Source organism: Hyla sarda, unplaced genomic scaffold (assembly GCF_029499605.1).
Source record: "Hyla sarda isolate aHylSar1 unplaced genomic scaffold, aHylSar1.hap1 scaffold_69, whole genome shotgun sequence".
Classification (NCBI taxonomy): Eukaryota; Metazoa; Chordata; class Amphibia; order Anura; family Hylidae; genus Hyla; species Hyla sarda.
In genome coordinates this window covers 676,317-694,900 of record NW_026610707.1, presented here as the reverse complement: position 1 = coordinate 694,900, position 18,584 = coordinate 676,317, and the positions used below count along the sequence as shown (strand labels likewise).

General features: G+C 44.7%; 1 long non-coding RNA gene across 3 annotated transcripts in view; it reads right to left on the bottom strand.

Moving 5' to 3' along the window:
- Positions 1 to 18,584, bottom strand: part of LOC130343845 (uncharacterized) — a 136,534-nt gene that overhangs the window by 18,394 nt on the left and 99,556 nt on the right. For all 3 annotated transcript variants that reach the window (XR_008882998.1, XR_008882999.1, XR_008883000.1), the window contains one exon: positions 18,405 to 18,528. This is a non-coding gene — a long non-coding RNA (uncharacterized LOC130343845). The remainder of the gene's footprint in view (positions 1 to 18,404; positions 18,529 to 18,584) is intronic.

Sequence of the window (18,584 nt, the reverse complement as noted above, 5' to 3'; positions counted from 1 at the left end):
AATCGCATCCCGGCTGGAGGCGGAATCACAGCGCACCCGGTCAGTGGATCCGACCGGGGCGCTGCCGTAGTGAGGATGTTGCGAGCGCTCCGGGGAGGAGCGGGGACCCGGTGCGCTCGGCGTAACAGTACCCCCCCCCCCTTGGGTCTCCCCCTCTTCTTGGAGCCTGAGAACCTGAGGACCAGACTTTTATCTAGGATATTGTCCTCAGGTTCCCAGGATCTCTCTTCAGGACCACAGCCCTCCCAGTCAACCAAAAAAAAAGTTTTTCCTCTGACATTTTTGGAGGCCAGTATCTCTTTCACGGAGAAGATGTCAGAAGAACCGGAGACAGGAGTGGGAGAAACAAGTTTGGGAGAGAAACGGTTGATGATGAGTGGTTTAAGAAGAGAGACATGAAAGGCATTAGGAATACGGAGAGAAGGAGGAAGAAGAAGTTTGTAAGAGACAGGATTAATTTGGCACAAGACTTTGAAAGGACCAAGATAGCGTGGGCCCAATTTGTAGCTGGGGACACGGAAGCGGACATATTTAGCGGAGAGCCATACCTTGTCTCCGGGAGAAAAAATGGGGGGAGCTCTTCTTTTCTTATCGGCAAACTTTTTCATGCGCGATGAAGCCTGTAAGAGAGAATTTTGGGTCTCTTTCCATATGGTGGAAAGATCACGAGTTATTTCATCCACAGCGGGCAAACCAGAGGGCAAGGGAGTAGGGAGGGGGGGAAGAGGGTGACGGCCGTACACCACGAAAAATGGAGATTTGGAAGAAGATTCAGAGACTCTGAAGTTGTACGAGAATTCGGCCCATGGTAGAAGATCTGCCCAGTCATCCTGGCGGGAGGAAACAAAATGCCGTAAATAATCACCCAGGACTTGGTTAATTCTTTCTACTTGCCCATTGGATTGAGGATGATAAGCAGAAGAAAAGTTTAATTTAATCTTGAGTTGTTTACAGAGAGCCCTCCAGAATTTTGACACGAATTGGACGCCTCTATCCAAGACGATCTGCGTGGGCAACCCGTGAAGACGAAAAATGTGTACAAAAAATTGTTTTGCCAACTGAGGTGCTGAAGGAAGACCAGGAAGAGGAATAAAATGTGCCATCTTGGAAAATCGATCAACGACCACCCAAACAACAGTGTTGCCACCTGATGGGGGCAAGTCTGTAATAAAGTCCATACCAATCAGAGACCAAGGCTGTTCGGGGACAGGCAGAGGATGAAGGAGACCAGCAGGCTTCTGGCGAGGAGTCTTATCTCGGGCACAGACAGTGCAGGCCCGCACGAAATCAACAACATCCGTCTCCAGAGTCGGCCACCAATAGAAACGAGAGATGAGTTGCAAGGATTTTTTGATGCCCGCATGGCCTGCGAGGTGGGAGGAGTGACCCCATTTGAGGATTCCGAGGCGTTGGCGTGGAGAGACGAAGGTCTTCCCTGGAGGAGTTTGCCTGATGGAGGCTGGAGAAGTGGAGATCAGGCAGTCAGGAGGAATGATGTGTTGCGGAGAGAGCTCTACTTCCGAGGCATCCGAGGAACGAGAGAGAGCATCGGCCTTAATGTTCTTGTCGGCAGGGCGAAAGTGAATTTCAAAATTAAACCGGGCAAAGAACAGAGACCACCTGGCCTGGCGAGGATTCAGCCGTTGGGCAGACTGGAGATAGGAGAGATTCTTGTGATCGGTGTAAATAATAACTGGAAATTTTGATCCCTCCAGCAGATGCCTCCATTCCTCAAGTGCTAATTTAATGGCCAGTAGCTCTCGATCCCCGATGGAGTAGTTCCTCTCCGCCGGAGAGAAGGTCCTAGAAAAAAAACCACAAGTAACAGCATGCCCGGAAGAATTTTTTTGAAGAAGGACCGCTCCAGCTCCCACTGAGGAGGCATCAACCTCCAATAGGAAGGGTTTAGATGGGTCAGGTCTGGAGAGCACGGGGGCAGAAGAAAAGGCAGACTTGAGCCGTTTAAAAGCGTCTTCCGCTTGAGGAGGCCATGACTTAGGATTGGCATTTTTCTTGGTTAAAGCCACGATAGGAGCCACAATGGTGGAAAAATGTGGAATAAATTGTCTATAATAATTGGCGAACCCCAAAAAGCGCTGGATAGCACGGAGTCCGGAGGGGCGTGGCCAATCTACGACGGCAGAGAGTTTATCTGGATCCATTTGTAGTCCCTGGCCAGAGACCAAGTATCCTAGGAAAGGAAGAGATTGACATTCAAACAGACATTTCTCCATTTTGGCATAAAGTTGATTGTCACGAAGTCTCTGAAGAACCATGCGGACATGCTGGCGGTGTTCTTCTAAGTTGGCAGAAAAAATCAGAATATCGTCCAGATACACAACAACACAGGAATATAAGAGATCACGAAAAATTTCATTAACAAAGTCTTGGAAGACGGCAGGGGCGTTGCACAGGCCAAAGGGCATGACCAGATACTCAAAGTGTCCATCTCTAGTGTTAAATGCAGTTTTCCATTCGTCCCCCTCCCTGATGCGGATGAGATTATAAGCACCTCTTAAGTCCAGTTTGGTTAAGATGTGGGCACCTTGGAGGCGATCAAAGAGTTCAGAGATAAGAGGTAGGGGGTAGCGGTTCTTTACCGTGATTTTATTAAGTCCGCGGTAGTCAATGCAAGGACGTAGGGAGCCATCTTTTTTGGACACAAAGAAAAATCCAGCTCCGGCAGGAGAGGAGGATTTGCGGATAAACCCCTTTTTTAAATTTTCCTGGATGTATTCGGACATGGCAAGAGTCTCTGGGGCGGACAGAGGATAAATTCTGCCCCGGGGAGAATAGTGCCCGGGAGGAGGTCAATAGGACAGTCATAAGGCCTGTGAGGAGGTAAAGTCTCAGCTTGTTTTTTGCAAAATACGTCAGCATAGTCCATATAGGCCTTAGGGAGACCGGTTACAGGAGGAACCACAGGGTTACGGCAGGGAGTACTGGGAACCGGTTTAAGGCAGTCCTTGAAACAAGAGGTACCCCAGCTCTTGATCTCCCCTGTGGACCAATCAAGGGTTGGGGAATGGCGTTGAAGCCATGGTAGTCCAAGGAGAATTTCGGAAGTGCAATTGGGGAGGACCAAAAACTCAATTTTTTCGTGATGAGTAGTGTTGCTCGCGAATATTCGCAATTCGAATATTATTCGCGAATATCGCATATTCGCGAATTCGCGAATTTCGCGAATATAGCGCTGTATATTCGTAATTACGAATATTCGTTTTTTTTTTTTTTCTCCACAGTACACATCACAGTGATCACCCCTCTCTGCTTCCAGCTTGTGTGGTGTAAAGAAGGCTGTAATACTACTGTGTGAGACTGGCGTGCGAAAATTCGCATATGCGAAATTAGCATATGCTACTTTTCGCATATGCGAAAATCCGCATATGTTAATTTTCGTATACGCGTATTTTCGCACACGCGAAAATAAAACGAGAATATAACGAATATGCGAATATTCGCTAATATATGACGAATATTCGTCCATATATTCGCGAATATTCGCGAATTCGAATATGGCCTATGCCGCTCAACACTAGTGATGAGGTCCGATGCACATTAGGAGGGGCTCCGTGCGGTAACGTATGGTACAGTCCAATCTTTCATTGTTAACACAATTGATGTAGAGGGGTCTGGCGAGACTGGTCACTGGGATGTTGAACCTGTTGATGAGAGAGGCCAAAATAAAATTTCCTGCAGATCCGGAATCCAAGAAGGCCATAGTGGAGAAGGAGAAGGTAGAGGCAGATATCCGCACAGGCACAGTAAGGCGTGGAGAAGCAGAGTTGACATCAAGGACTGTCTCACCTTTGTGCGGAGTCAGCGTACGTCTTTCCAGGCGGGGAGGACGGATAGGACAATCCTTCAGGAAGTGTTCGGTACCGGCACAGTACAGGCAGAGATTCTCCATACGGCGTCGTGTCCTCTCTTGAGGTGTCAGGCGAGACCGGTCAACTTGCATAGCCTCCACGGCGGGAGGCACAGAAACAGATTGCAGAGGACCAGAGGAGAGAGGAGCCGGGGAGAAAAAACGCCTCGTGCGAACAAAGTCCATATCCTGGCGGAGCTCCTGACGCCTTTCGGAAAAACGCATGTCAATGCGAGTGGCTAGATGAATGAGTTCATGCAGGTTAGCAGGAATTTCTCGTGCGGCCAGAACATCTTTAATGTTGCTGGAGAGGCCTTTTTTAAAGGTCGCGCAGAGGGCCTCATTATTCCAGGATAGTTCAGAAGCAAGAGTACGGAATTGCACGGCGTACTCGCCAACGGAAGAATTACCCTGGACCAGGTTCAACAGGGCAGTCTCAGCAGAAGAGGCTCGGGCAGGTTCCTCAAAGACACTTCGAATTTCCGAGAAGAAGGAGTGTACAGAGGCAGTGACGGGGTCATTGCGGTCCCAGAGCGGTGTGGCCCATGACAGAGCTTTCCCAGACAGAAGGCTGACTACGAAAGCCACCTTAGACCTTTCAGTAGGAAACTGGTCCGACATCATCTCCAAGTGCAGGGAACATTGAGAAAGAAAGCCACGGCAAAACTTAGAGTCCCCATCAAATTTATCCGGCAAGGATAGTCGTAGGCTGGAAGCGGCCACTCGCTGCGGAGGAGGTGCAGGAGCTGGCGGAGGAGATTGTTGCTGAAGCTGTGGTAGTAGCTGCTGTAGCATCACGGTCAGTTGAGACAGCTGGTGGCCTTGTTGCGCTATCTGTTGCGACTGCTGGGCGACCACCGTGGTGAGGTCGGCGACAACTGGCAAAGGAACTTCAGCGGGATCCATGGCCGGATCTACTGTCACGATTCGGCTGGCAAGAGGTGGATCCTCTGTGCCAGAGAGGGATTGGCGTGGACCGTGCTAGTGGACCGGTTCTAAGTCACTACTGGTTTTCACCAGAGCCCGCCGCAAAGCGGGATGGTCTTGCTGCGGCGGTAGTGACCAGGTCGTATCCACTAGCAACGGCTCAACCTCTCTGACTGCTGAAGATAGGCGCGGTACAAGGGAGTAGACAAAAGCAAGGTCGGACGTAGCAGAAGGTCGGGGCAGGCAGCAAGGATCGTAGTCAGGGGCAACGGCAGGAGGTCTGGAACACAGGCTAGGAACACACAAGGAAACGCTTTCACTGGCACAATGGCAACAAGATCCGGCGAGGGAGTGCAGGGGAAGTGAGGTATACATAGGGAGTGCACAGGTGAACACACTAATTAGAACCACTGCGCCAATCAGTGGCGCAGTGGCCCTTTAAATCGCAGAGACCCGGCGCGCGCGCGCCCTAGGGAGCGGGGCCGCGCGCGCCGGGACAGGACTGACGGAGAGCGAGTCAGGTACGGGAGCCGGGGTGCGCTTCGCGAGCGGGCGCCACCCACATCGCGAATCGCATCCCGGCTGGAGGCGGAATCACAGCGCACCCGGTCAGTGGATCCGACCGGGGCGCTGCCGTAGTGAGGATGTTGCGAGCGCTCCGGGGAGGAGCGGGGACCCGGAGCGCTTGGCGTAACAACTATTTTATGTTAGTATATAGCGGTGTTATACAAGAGCTGTATATCAGTACTATTTTATGTTAGTATATGGCGGTGTTATACAGGAGCTGTATATCAGTACTATTTTATGTTAGTATATAGCGGTGTTATACAGGATCTATGTATCAGCACTATTTTATGTTAGTATAAAGCGGTGTTATATGGGAGCTATATATCAGTACTATTTTATGTTAGTATATAGCGGGTTTATACAGGAGCTGTATATCAGTACTATTTTATGTTAGTTTATAGCGGTGTTATACGGGAGCTATACATCAGCACTATTTTATGTTAGTATATAGCGGTGTTATACGGGAGCTATAGATCCGTACTATTTTATGTTAGTATATAGCGGTGTTATACGGGAGCTATATATCAGCACTATTTTATGTTAGTATATAGCGGTGTTATACGGGAGCTATATATCAGCACTATTTTATGTTAGTATATAGCGGTGTTATATAGGAGCTGTATATCAGTACTATTTTATGTTAGTATATAGCGGTGTTATACGGGAGCTATATATCAGCACTATTTTATGTTAGTATATAGCAGTGTTATACAGGAGCTGTATATCAGTACTATTTTATGTTAGTATATAGCGGTGTTATACAGGATCTATGTATCAGCACTATTTTATGTTAGTATATAGCGGTGTTATACGGGAGCTATATATCAGTACTATTTTATGTTAGTATATAGCGGGTTTATACAGGAGCTGTATATCACTACTATTTTATGTTAGTATATAGCGGTGTTATACGGGAGCTATATATCAGTACTATTTTATGTTAGTTTATAGCGGTGTTATACGGGAGATGTATATCAGTACTATTTTATGTTAGTATATAGCGGTGTTATATAGGATCTATGTATCAGCACTATTTTTTGTTAGTATATAGCGGTGTTATACGGGAGCTATATATCAGTACTATTTTATGTTAGTATATAGCGGATTTATACAGGAGCTGTATATCAGCACTATTTAATGTTAGTATGTAGCAGTGTTATACAGGAGCTTTATATCAGTACTATTTTATGTTAGTATATAGCGGTGTTATGTGGGAGCTGTGTATCAGTGCTATTTTGTGTTAGTATATAGCGGTGTTATATAGGAGCTGTATATCAGTACTATTTTATGTTAGTATATAGCAGTGTTATACAGGAGCTGTATATCAGTTATGTTAGTATATAGCGGTGTTATACGGGAGCTGTGTATCAGTACTATTCTATGTTATTATATAGCGGTGTTATACAGGAGCTATGTATCAGCACTATTTTATATTAGTATATAGCGGTGTTATACGGGAGCTATATATCAGTATTATTTTAAGTTAGTATATAGCGGGTTTATACCGGAGCTGTATATCAGTACTATTTTATGTTAGTTTATAGCGGTGTTATACGAGAGCTATATATCAGCACTATTTTATTGTTAGTATATAGCGGTGTTATACAGGATCTATGTATCAGTACTATTTTATATTAGTATATAGCGGTGTTATACGGGAGCTATATATCAGTACTATTTTATGTTAGTATATAGCGGTGTTATACAGGATCTATGTATCAGCACTATTTTATGTTAGTATATAGCGGTGTTATACAGGAGCTGTATATCAGTACTATTTTATGTTAGTATATAGCGGTGTTATACGGGAGCTGTATATCAGTACTATTTTATGTTAGTATATAGCAGTGTTATACAGGATCTATGTATCAGCACTATTTTATGTTAGTATATAGCGGTGTTATACAGGAGCTGTATATCAGTACTATTTTATGTTAGTATATAGCGGTGTTATACGGGAGCTGTATATCAGTACTATTTTATGTTAGTATATAGCGGTGTTATACAGGAGCTATGTATCAGTACTATTTTATATTAGTATATAGCAGTGTTATACAGGAGCTATGTATCAGTACTATTTTATGTTAGTATATAGCGGTGTTATACAGGAGCTATGTATCAGTACTATTTTATGTTAGTATATAGCGGTGTTATACAGGAGCTGTATATCAGTACTATTTTATGTTAGTATATAGCGGTGTTATACGGGAGCTGTATATCAGTACTATTTTATGTTATTATATAGCGGTGTTATACAGGAGCTGTATATCAGTACTATTTTATGTTAGTATATAGCGGTGTTATACGGGAGCTGTATATCAGTAATGTTTTATGTTAGTATATGGCGGTGTTATACGGGAGCTGTATATCAGTACTATTTTATGTTAATATATAGCGGTGTTATACGGGAGCTGTGTATCAGTACTATTTTATGTTAGTATATGGCGGTGTTATACAGGAGCTGCGTATCAGTACTATTTTATGTTAGTATATAGCAGTGTTATACTGGAGTCGGGTATCAGTACTATTTTATGTTAGTATATGGCGGTGTTATACGGGAGTTGGGTATCAGTACTATTTTATTTTAGTATATAGCGGTGTTATATGGGAGCTGTGTATGTGGCGGCTCCGGGCCCCAGTGTATACAGTATATACAATACATATAGATGGGGGCTCTGGGCCCCGGTATATACAGTATATACAATACATATAGATGGCGGCTCTGGGCCCCGGTATATTCAGTATATACAATACATATAGATGGCGGCTCCGGGCCCCGGAATATACAGTATATACAATACATATAGATGGCGGCTCCGGGCCCCGGTATATACAGTATATACAATACACATAGACGGGGGCTCCGGGCCCTGGTATATACAGTATATACAATACATATAGATGGCGGCTCCGGGCCCCGGTATATACAGTATAAACAATACATATAGATGGCGGCTCCGGGCCCCGGTATATACAGTATATACAATACATATGGATGGCGGCTCCGGGCCCCAGTATATACAGTATATACAATACATATAGATGGGGGCTCCGGGCCCCGGTATATACAGTATATACAATACATATAGATGGGGGCTCTGGGCCCCGGTATTTACAGTATATACAATACATATAGATGGCGGCTCCAGGCCCCAGTATATACAGTATATACAATACATACAGATGGGGGCTCCGGGCCCCGGTATATACAGTATATACAATACATATAGATGGAGGCTCCGGGCCCCGGTATATACAGTATATACAATACATATAGATGGGGGCTCCGGGCCCCGGTATATACAGTATATATAATACACATAGATGGCGGCTCCGGGCCCCAGTATATACAGTATATACAATACATATAGATGGCGGCTCCGGGCCCCGGTATATACAGTATATACAATACATATAGATGGCGGCTCCGGGCCCCGGTATATACAGTATATACAATGCACATAGACGGGGGCTCCGGGCCCTGGTATATACAGTATATACAATACATATAGATGGCGGCTCCGGGCCCCGGTATATACAGTATATACAATACATATAGATGGCGGCTCCGGGCCCCGGTATATACAGTATATACAATGCACATAGACGGGGGCTCCGGGCCCCGGTATATACAGTATATACAATACATATAGATGGCGGCTCCGGGCCCCGGTATATACAGTATATACAATGCACATAGACGGGGGCTCCGGGCCCTGGTATATACAGTATATACAATACATATAGATGGCGGCTCCGGGCCCCGGTATATACAGGATATACAATACATATAGATGGCGGCACCGGGCCCCGGTATATACAGTATATACAATACATATAGATGGCGGCTCCGGGCCCCGGTATATACAGTATATACAATACATATAGATGGCGGCTCCGGGCCCCGGTATATACAGTATATACAATACATATAGATGGCGGCTCCAGGCCCCGGTATATACAGTATATACAATACATATAGATGGCGGCTCCGGGCCCGGTATATACAGTATATACAATACATATAGATGGAGGCTCCGGGCCCCGGTATATACAGTATATACAATACATATAGATGGGGCCCCGGTATATACAGTATATACAATACATATAGATGGGGCCCCGGTATATACAGTATATACAATACATATAGATGGGGGCTCTGGGCCCCGGTATATACAGTATATACAATACATATAGATGGGGGCCCCGGGCCCTGGTATATACAGTATATACAATACATATAGATGGCGGCTCTGGGCCCCGGTATATACAGTATATACAATACACATAGACGGGGGCTCCGGGCCCTGGTATATACAGTATATACAATACATATAGATGGCGGCTCCGGGCCCCGGTATATACAGTATATACAATACATATAGATGGGGGCTCCGGGCCCCGGTATATACAGTATATACAATACATATAGATGGCGGCTCCGGGCCCCAGTATATACAGTATATACAATACATATAGATGGGGGCTCCGGGCCCCGGTATATACAGGATATACAATACATATAGATGGCGGCACCGGGCCCCGGTATATACAGTATATACAATACATATAGATGGCGGCTCCGGGCCCCGGTATATACAGGATATACAATACATATAGATGGGGGCTCCGGGCCCGGTATATACAGTATATACAATACATATAGATGGCGGCTCCGGGCCCCGGTATATACAGTATATACAATACATATAGATGGGGGCTCCGGGCCCCGGTATATACAGTATATACAATACATATAGATGGGGGCTCCGGGCCCCGGTATATACAGTATATACAATACATATAGATGGCGGCTCCAGGCCCCGGTATATACAGTATATACAATACATATAGATGGCGGCTCCGGGCCCCGGTATATACAGTATATACAATACATACAGATGGCGGCTCTGGGCCCCGGTATATACAGTATATACAATACATATAGATGGGGGCTCCGGGCCCCGGTATATACAGTATATACAATACATATAGATGACGGCTCCGGGCCCCAGTATATACAGTATATACAATACATATAGATGACGGCTCCGGGCCCCGGTATATACAGTATATACAATACATATAGATGGGGGCTCCTGACCCCGGTATATACAGTATATACAATTCATGTAGATGGAGGCTCCGGGCCCCGGTATATACAGTATATACAATACATATAGATGGGGGCTCCGGGCCCCGGTATATACAGTATATACAATACATATAGATGGCGGCTCCGGGCCCGGTATATACAGTATATACAATACATATAGATGGAGGCTCCGGGCCCCGGTATATACAGTATATACAATACATATAGATGGCGGCTCCGGGCCCCAGTATATACAGTATATACAATACATATAGATGGGGGCTCCGGGCCCCGGTATATACAGTATATACAATACATATGGATGGCGGCTCCGGGCCCCGGTATATACAGTATATACAATACATATAGATGGGGCCCCGGTATATACAGTATATACAATACATATAGATGGCGGCTCTGGGCCCCGGTATATACAGTATATACAATACATATAGATGGCGGCTCCGGGCCCCGGTATATACAGTATATACAATACATATAGATGGCGGCTCTGGGCCCCAGTATATACAGTATATACAATACATATAGATGGCGGCTCCGGGCCCCGGTATATACAGTATATACAATACATATAGATGGCGGCTCCGGGCCCCGGTATATACAGTATATACAATACATATAGATGGCGGCTCTGGGCCCCAGTATATACAGTATATACAATACATATAGATGGCGGCTCTGGGCCCCGGTATATACAGTATATACAATACATATAGATGACGGCTCCGGGCCCTGGTATATACAGGATATACAATACATATAGATGGCGGCTCCGGGCCCCGGTATATACAGTATATACAATACATATAGATGACGGCTCCGGGCCCTGGTATATACAGGATATACAATACATATAGATGGCGGCTCCGGGCCCCGGTATATACAGTATATACAATACATATAGATGGCGGCTCCGGGCCCCGGTATATACAGTATATACAATACATATAGATGGGGGCTCCGGGCCCCGGTATATACAGTATATACAATACATATAGATGGGGGCTCTGGGCCCCGGTATATACAGTATATACAATACATATAGATGGAGGCTCCGGGCCCCGGTATATACAGTATATACAATACATATAGATGGGGGCTCCGGGCCCCGGTATATACAGTATATACAATACATATAGATGGGGGCTCCGGGCCCCGGTATATACAGTATATACAATACATATAGATGGGGGCTCCGGGCCCTGGTATATACAGTATATACAATACATATAGATGGCGGCTCCGGGCCCCGGTATATACAGTATATACAATACATATAGATGGCGGCTCCGGGCCCCGGTATATACAGTATATACAATACATATAGATGGCGGCTCCGGGCCCCGGTATATACAGTATATACAATACATATAGATGGGGGCTCCGGGCCCCGGTATATATACAGTATATACAATACATATAGATGGGGGCTCCGGGCCCCGGTATATACAGTATATACAATACATATGGATGGCGGCTCTGGGCCCCGGTATATACAGTATATACAATACATATAGATGGGGGCCCCGGGCCCTGGTATATACAGTATATACAATACATATAGATGGCGGCTCTGGGCCCCGGTATATACAGTATATATAATACACATAGATGGCGGCTCCGGGCCCCGGTATATACAGGATCCGACAGGAATGAATGAAGATGACGAACGCCGGATACTTAGAATAATCGTCGATATAATCTTAATGTTTCTGGGGAAAAAGCGTCCTGAGATATCGTCCGCTGCCGCTGCAAGGGATAAGCGCCATATCTGGAGAGACACATCACCGCTCCGCATTATCTGACATCTCTGCAGATTCTAATTAAGACAACACGGAGACGGAACGTTACAGGATCGGGCGCCCGACTGACGGAACGTACGAGGCTGAGAACGGTTCTGCATCTCATGTGTCCCAGGGATCGGAAGCTTCTCCGTATCTAACAGTATACAATGTTATCGGGGCCAAATAATAGGGGCGGGCCCCTGCACCATCTCAGAGCATCTATGTGTGGGGGCCCGGTGGGCATCCGGAGCACCTTAAGATCCTGATCCAGATCCCTATTCCAGCCATGAGCGGAACATCCAGTAGATCCAACCTTCTTAGACCCTCTAGACCAGCCGTTGGCTGTCCGGGCATGCTGGGAGTTGAAGTTTTGCAATATCTGGATGGCCACCGTTTGACAACACTGCACAAAGGGATCAGATGAGAGGGAAGCTTTGATTTACCTTTGAGGGACAGTGTGGATACTCTGGAGAAGGCAGACAGTTTTTTTTTTTCGCTGTCCATGCATGCTGGGAGTTGAAGTTTTGCCATAATAGGAGGACCACAGTTTGAGACCACAGCACAAAGGGATCAGATGAGAGGGAAGCCTCGATTAACCTTTAAGAGACAGTGTGGATCCTCTGGAAAAGGCAGGCAGTTTCTTTTTTTGCTGTCCAGGCATGCTGGGAGTTGAGGTTTTGCAACATCTGGAGGACCACAGTGTGTGACCACTGCACAAAGGGATGAGAATATAGGGAAGCCTTGATTTACCTTTCAGGGACAGTGTTGATCCGCTGGAGAAGGCAGATAGGCTTTTGGTTGTCCAGGCATGCTGGGAGTTTTGCAACATCTAGAGGGTTACAGTTTGACACCACTGCTCCAGACCAACCCATAAGGGTAAAAGGCCAATGGGTTACGAATCTAGTCAATGACCCATCAAGTCAAAACACCTAGGGGACCATGACTTCTCTATATTGAACCACAAGAGGAAAATTCAATGGCTCATGACTCCCCCTGACCCAATATTAAGTGGAAAGTTTAATGGGTCATGATGATTCCCCTTAGACCCAACAAGAAGTCAGACCACAACAGTAAATGTCCATTGGGTCATGGCCCAATAAGACCCCACTAGGTTGAACGTAATGTATCCTGACTCCACTAGACCCGACCACAACAGAAAATGTCCACTTGGTCATGACCCAATAAGCCCCCCTGTCACATAGGGCAGGGATAGAGTGCAGCCCTGAACTCACCCACTCCCTCTGTCCTTGCTTCTTACCTGCCCTAGGAAGCAGGTTCACAACCACGGTGCTGATCCCTTCCTATATAAGTGATGGGAGTCAGTAGTCAAAATAATTAACTACAAAAAACTGACAAAGGTCGAGAACAGCTGAAGGCACACAAACTAACAGAAATAACCTAAACACGCACCCACACAAATACGAAGTCAACGAGCTGAGTCCAAGCTACAATAACAGAGAGACAAAGGGTAGTCAAAAGCCGAGCCAAGAGTCACATAACCAGAATAAACAATATGAATACAGAGGTTGCTAGGTCAGTTACAAGAACTTTCACAGGCAAGGAATGACTGGGAAAGACCTCCTTATATATCCCTGTGCAACAAACAGGAGGACTCCAATTGGCCGCAAACTGAACCACACCCAAAAACACAGAGGCGTAGTCCCAGCAACCAAGGAAAACAAAAACTCTCAGGGTAGATTAACCCTACGGGTTCTGACACCCCCTAGGCGGAACTTAATGGATACTAACTCCCCTAGACCCAACCACATGGTAGAAAGGCCCATTGGTTTGATGGTACATGATTCCCCTTGACCCAACCACAACATGTCCATTGGGTCATGACCCAATACGACCCCACTAGGTTGAACGTAATGGATCCTGACTCCACTAGATCCAACCACAAGGTGAAGAGGCCCATTGGACTATGACTTCTATGGACTCAACTTTAAGGGGGAAAGTCCAATAGGTCATGACTCACCTAGACCGACCTACAAGTTTAAACACCTAGTGGATAACGACTCCTCTATACTGAACCACAAGGGGGAAGGTTGAATGGGCCATGAGACCTCGAGACCCAACCATTAGAAAGAAAGTTTCATGGTACATGAATCCCTTATACCCAACAAAAAGGGATAAAGTTTAATGGGTCGTGACTTCCCTGGAACCAAATAAAGGGGGAAAAGTTCAGGTCGGGTAGGTCATCATTATCCACTTAGACCCAACAACAAGCAAGAACTTTTAATGAGAAATGACCCCAAAACTGATTCACAATAGGAAATTTTTGATTATACATGACTCCCCTGGACCCAACCAAGAAAAAATGTCTATTGGGTCAGTCGTGGCCCAACAAGGCCCCTCTAGTAAATGGAACTTGGTGGATCCTGACTCCCCTAGACCAAACCACAAGGTGAAAAGGCTCAATTGGTTATGAATGCTTTGGATTCAACTACAAGTCCAATAGATTGTGAGCCACCAAGACCAAAATACAAATCTAAACACCTAGTGGCTCATGTATACGGAACAACAGAGGGGAAAGACCCTCGAGTCATGACTCCCCTAGACCCAAATAACAGGTGGAAATTACAATGGGTCATGATGATTCCTTCAGAACCAACAACAAGTGAGAAAGTTCAATGGGTCCGTAGAGGAGATGTTCATCCCGTATGACTGATGGCTCCTCGGCCGCTCATCTCTCCTGTATATCGGACGTGTCTGAATATAATGATCACGTCTCTTCTTACACAATTTATAATATTGATTTACTGACAGCAAAATGCAAATAAAAGGCCCAGAAGGCGGCAACTATAGGAGATTGATGAGTGTGCCGCCATATGGATCTATATCCCTCACTGCTCTATTAGGACAAGGACTTAGAGGGAGATAATGGGGACAAGAAAAAGTGATGAACAACAAAGAGAACATGTCTATGGGTAACCTGGATACAACCTGAGTGTGACCTGGGTACAACCTGAGTGTGACCAGGGTATAACCTGAGTGTGACCTGGGTACAACCTGAGTGTGACGTGGGTACAAACTGAGTGCAATCTGTGTACAACCTGAGTTTAATCTGTTTACAACCTGAGTGTGGCCTGGGTACAACCTGAGTGTAATCTGGGTACAACCTGAGTGGGACCTGGGTACAACCTGAGTGTGACCTCACCTGGGTATAACCTGAGTGTAACCTGGGTTCAACCTGAGTGTAATCTGGGTACAACCTGAGTGGGACCTGGGTACAACCTGAGTGGGACCTGGGTACAACCTGAGTGTAATCTGTGTACAACCTGAGTGGGACCTGGGTACAACCTGAGTGTGACCTCACCTGGGTATAACCTGAGTGTAATCTGGGTATAACCTGAGTGTAATCTGGGTACAACCTGTGTGTGACCTCACCTGGGTATAACCTGAGTGTAATCTGAGTGTAGTTCGGGCTGTATATATAGATATATATATATATATATATATATATATATATATATATCATCAGGTGACAATGTGGGTCCGGTCCCCTCACAGTCCCTGTATATTCTCTAATATTCTGTGGTTATTGTTCGGGCTGTATATATATATATAATCAGGTGACAATGGGGGTCCGGTCCCCTCACAGTCCCTGTATATTCTCTATAATATTCTGTGGTTATTGTTCGGGCTGTATATATATATATATATATATATATATATATTATCAGGTGACAATGTGGGTCCGATCCCCTCACAGTCCCTGTATATTCTCTAATATTCTGTGGTTATTGTTCGGGCTGTATATATATAGATAATCAGGTGACAATGTGGGTCCGGTCCCCTCACAGCCCCTGTATATTCTCTATAATATTCTGTGGTTATTGTTCGGGCTGTATATATATATATATATATATATATATATATATTATCAGGTGACAATGTGGGTCCGGTCCCCTCACTGCCCCTGTATATTCTCTATAATATTCTGTGGTTATTGTTCTGGCTGTATATATATATATCATCAGGTGACAATGTGGGTCCGGTCCCCTCACTGCCCCTGTATATTCTCTAATATTCTGTGGTTATTGTTCGGGCTGTATATATATATATCATCAGGTGACAATGTGGGTCCGGTCCCCTCACTGCCCCTGTATATTCTCTAATATTCTGTGGTTATTGTTCGGGCTGTATATATATATATATATATATATATATATATATATCATCAGGTGACAATGTGGGTCCGGTCCCCTCACTGCCCCTGTATATTCTCTAATATTCTGTGGTTATTGTTCGGGCTGTATATATATATATCATCAGGTGACAATGTGGGTCCGGTCCCCTCACAGTCCCTGTATATTCTCTATAATATTCTGTGGTTATTGTTCGGGCTGTATATATATATATATATATCTCATCAGGTGACAATGGGGGTCCGGTCCCCTCACAGTCCCTGTATATTCTCTATAATATTCTGTGGTTATTTTTCGGGCTGTATATATATATATATATATATATATATATATATCATCAGGTGACAATGTGGGTCCGGTCCCCTCACAGTCCCTGTATATTCTATAATATTCTGTGGTTATTGTTCGGGCTGTATATATATATATTATCAGGTAACAATGTGGGTCTGGTCCCCTCACAGTCCCTGTATATTCTCTATAATATTCTGTGGTTATTGTTCGGGTTGCATATATATATATATATATATATATATATATATATATATATCATCAGGTGACAATGTGGGTCCGGTCCCCTCACTGCCCCTGTATATTCTCTATAATATTCTGTGGTTATTGTTCGGGCTGTATATATATATATTATCAGGTGACAATGTGGGTCCGGTCCCCTCACAGCCCCTGTATATTCTCTAATATTCTGTGGTTATTGTTCGGGCTGTATATATATATATTATCAGGTGACAATGTGGGTCCGGTCCCCTCACAGTCCCTGTATATTCTCTAATATTCTGTGGTTATTGTTCGGGCTGTATATATATATATATATATATATATATATATATATATATATAAAATCAGGTGACAATGTGGGTCCGGTCCCCTCACTGCCCCTGTATATTCTCTATAATATTTTGTGGTTATTGTTCGGGCTGTATATATATATATCATCAGGTGACAATGTGGGTCCGGTCCCCTCACAGTCCCTCTATATTCTCTATAATATTCTGTGGTTATTGTTCGGGCTGTATATATATATATATAATCAGGTGACAATGTGGGTCCGGTCCCCTCACAGTCCCTGTATATTCTCTATAATATTCTGTGGTTATTGTTCGGGCTGTATATATATATATTATCAGGTGACAATGTGGGTCCGGTCCCCTCACAGTCCCTGTATATTCTCTATAATATTCTGTGGTTATTGTTCGGGCTGTATATATATATATATCATCAGGTGACAATGTGGGTCCGGTCCCCTCACTGCCCCTGTATATTCTCTAATATTCTGTGGTTATTGTTCGGGCTGTATATATATATATCATCAGGTGACAATGTGGGTCCGGTCCCCTCACTGCCCCTGTATATTCTCTAATATTCTGTGGTTATTGTTCGGGCTGTATATATATATATCATCAGGTGACAATGTGGGTCCGGTCCCCTCACTGCCCCTGTATATTCTCTATAATATTCTGTGGTTATTGTTCGGGCTGTATATATATATATCATCAGGTGACAATGTGGGTCCGGTCCCCTCACTGCCCCTGTATATTCTCTATAATATTCTGTGGTTATTGTTCGGGCTGTATATATATATATTATCAGGTGACAATGTGGGTCCGGTCCCCTCACAGCCCCTCTATATTCTCTATAATATTCTGTGGTTATTGTTCGGGCTGTATATATATATATTTCATCAGGTGACAATGTGGGTTCGGTCCCCTCACTGCCCCTGTATATTCTCTATAATATTCTGTGGTTATTGTTCGGGCTGTATATATATATATTATCAGGTGACAATGTGGGTCCGGTCCCCTCACAGTCCCTGTATATTCTCTATAATATTCTGTGGTTATTGTTCGGGCTGTATATATATATATCATCAGGTGACAATGTGGGTCCGGTCCCCTCACTGCCCCTCTATATTCTCTATAATATTCTGTGGTTATTGTTCGGGCTGTATATATATATATATATATATATATATTTACCATTCTCCGCGCTCAGGATACAATGTTCCCGGACCCATTTATTATGCAGGGACCAGATGTCGTCTCGGACTCATTAGTTAATTATGGAAATCACTTTCTCTCCGTTATTCTACAGCGGCAAGTTCTGCAGGTTATATACAATATATTAGACATTTTATACTTTATATACATTATATCAGA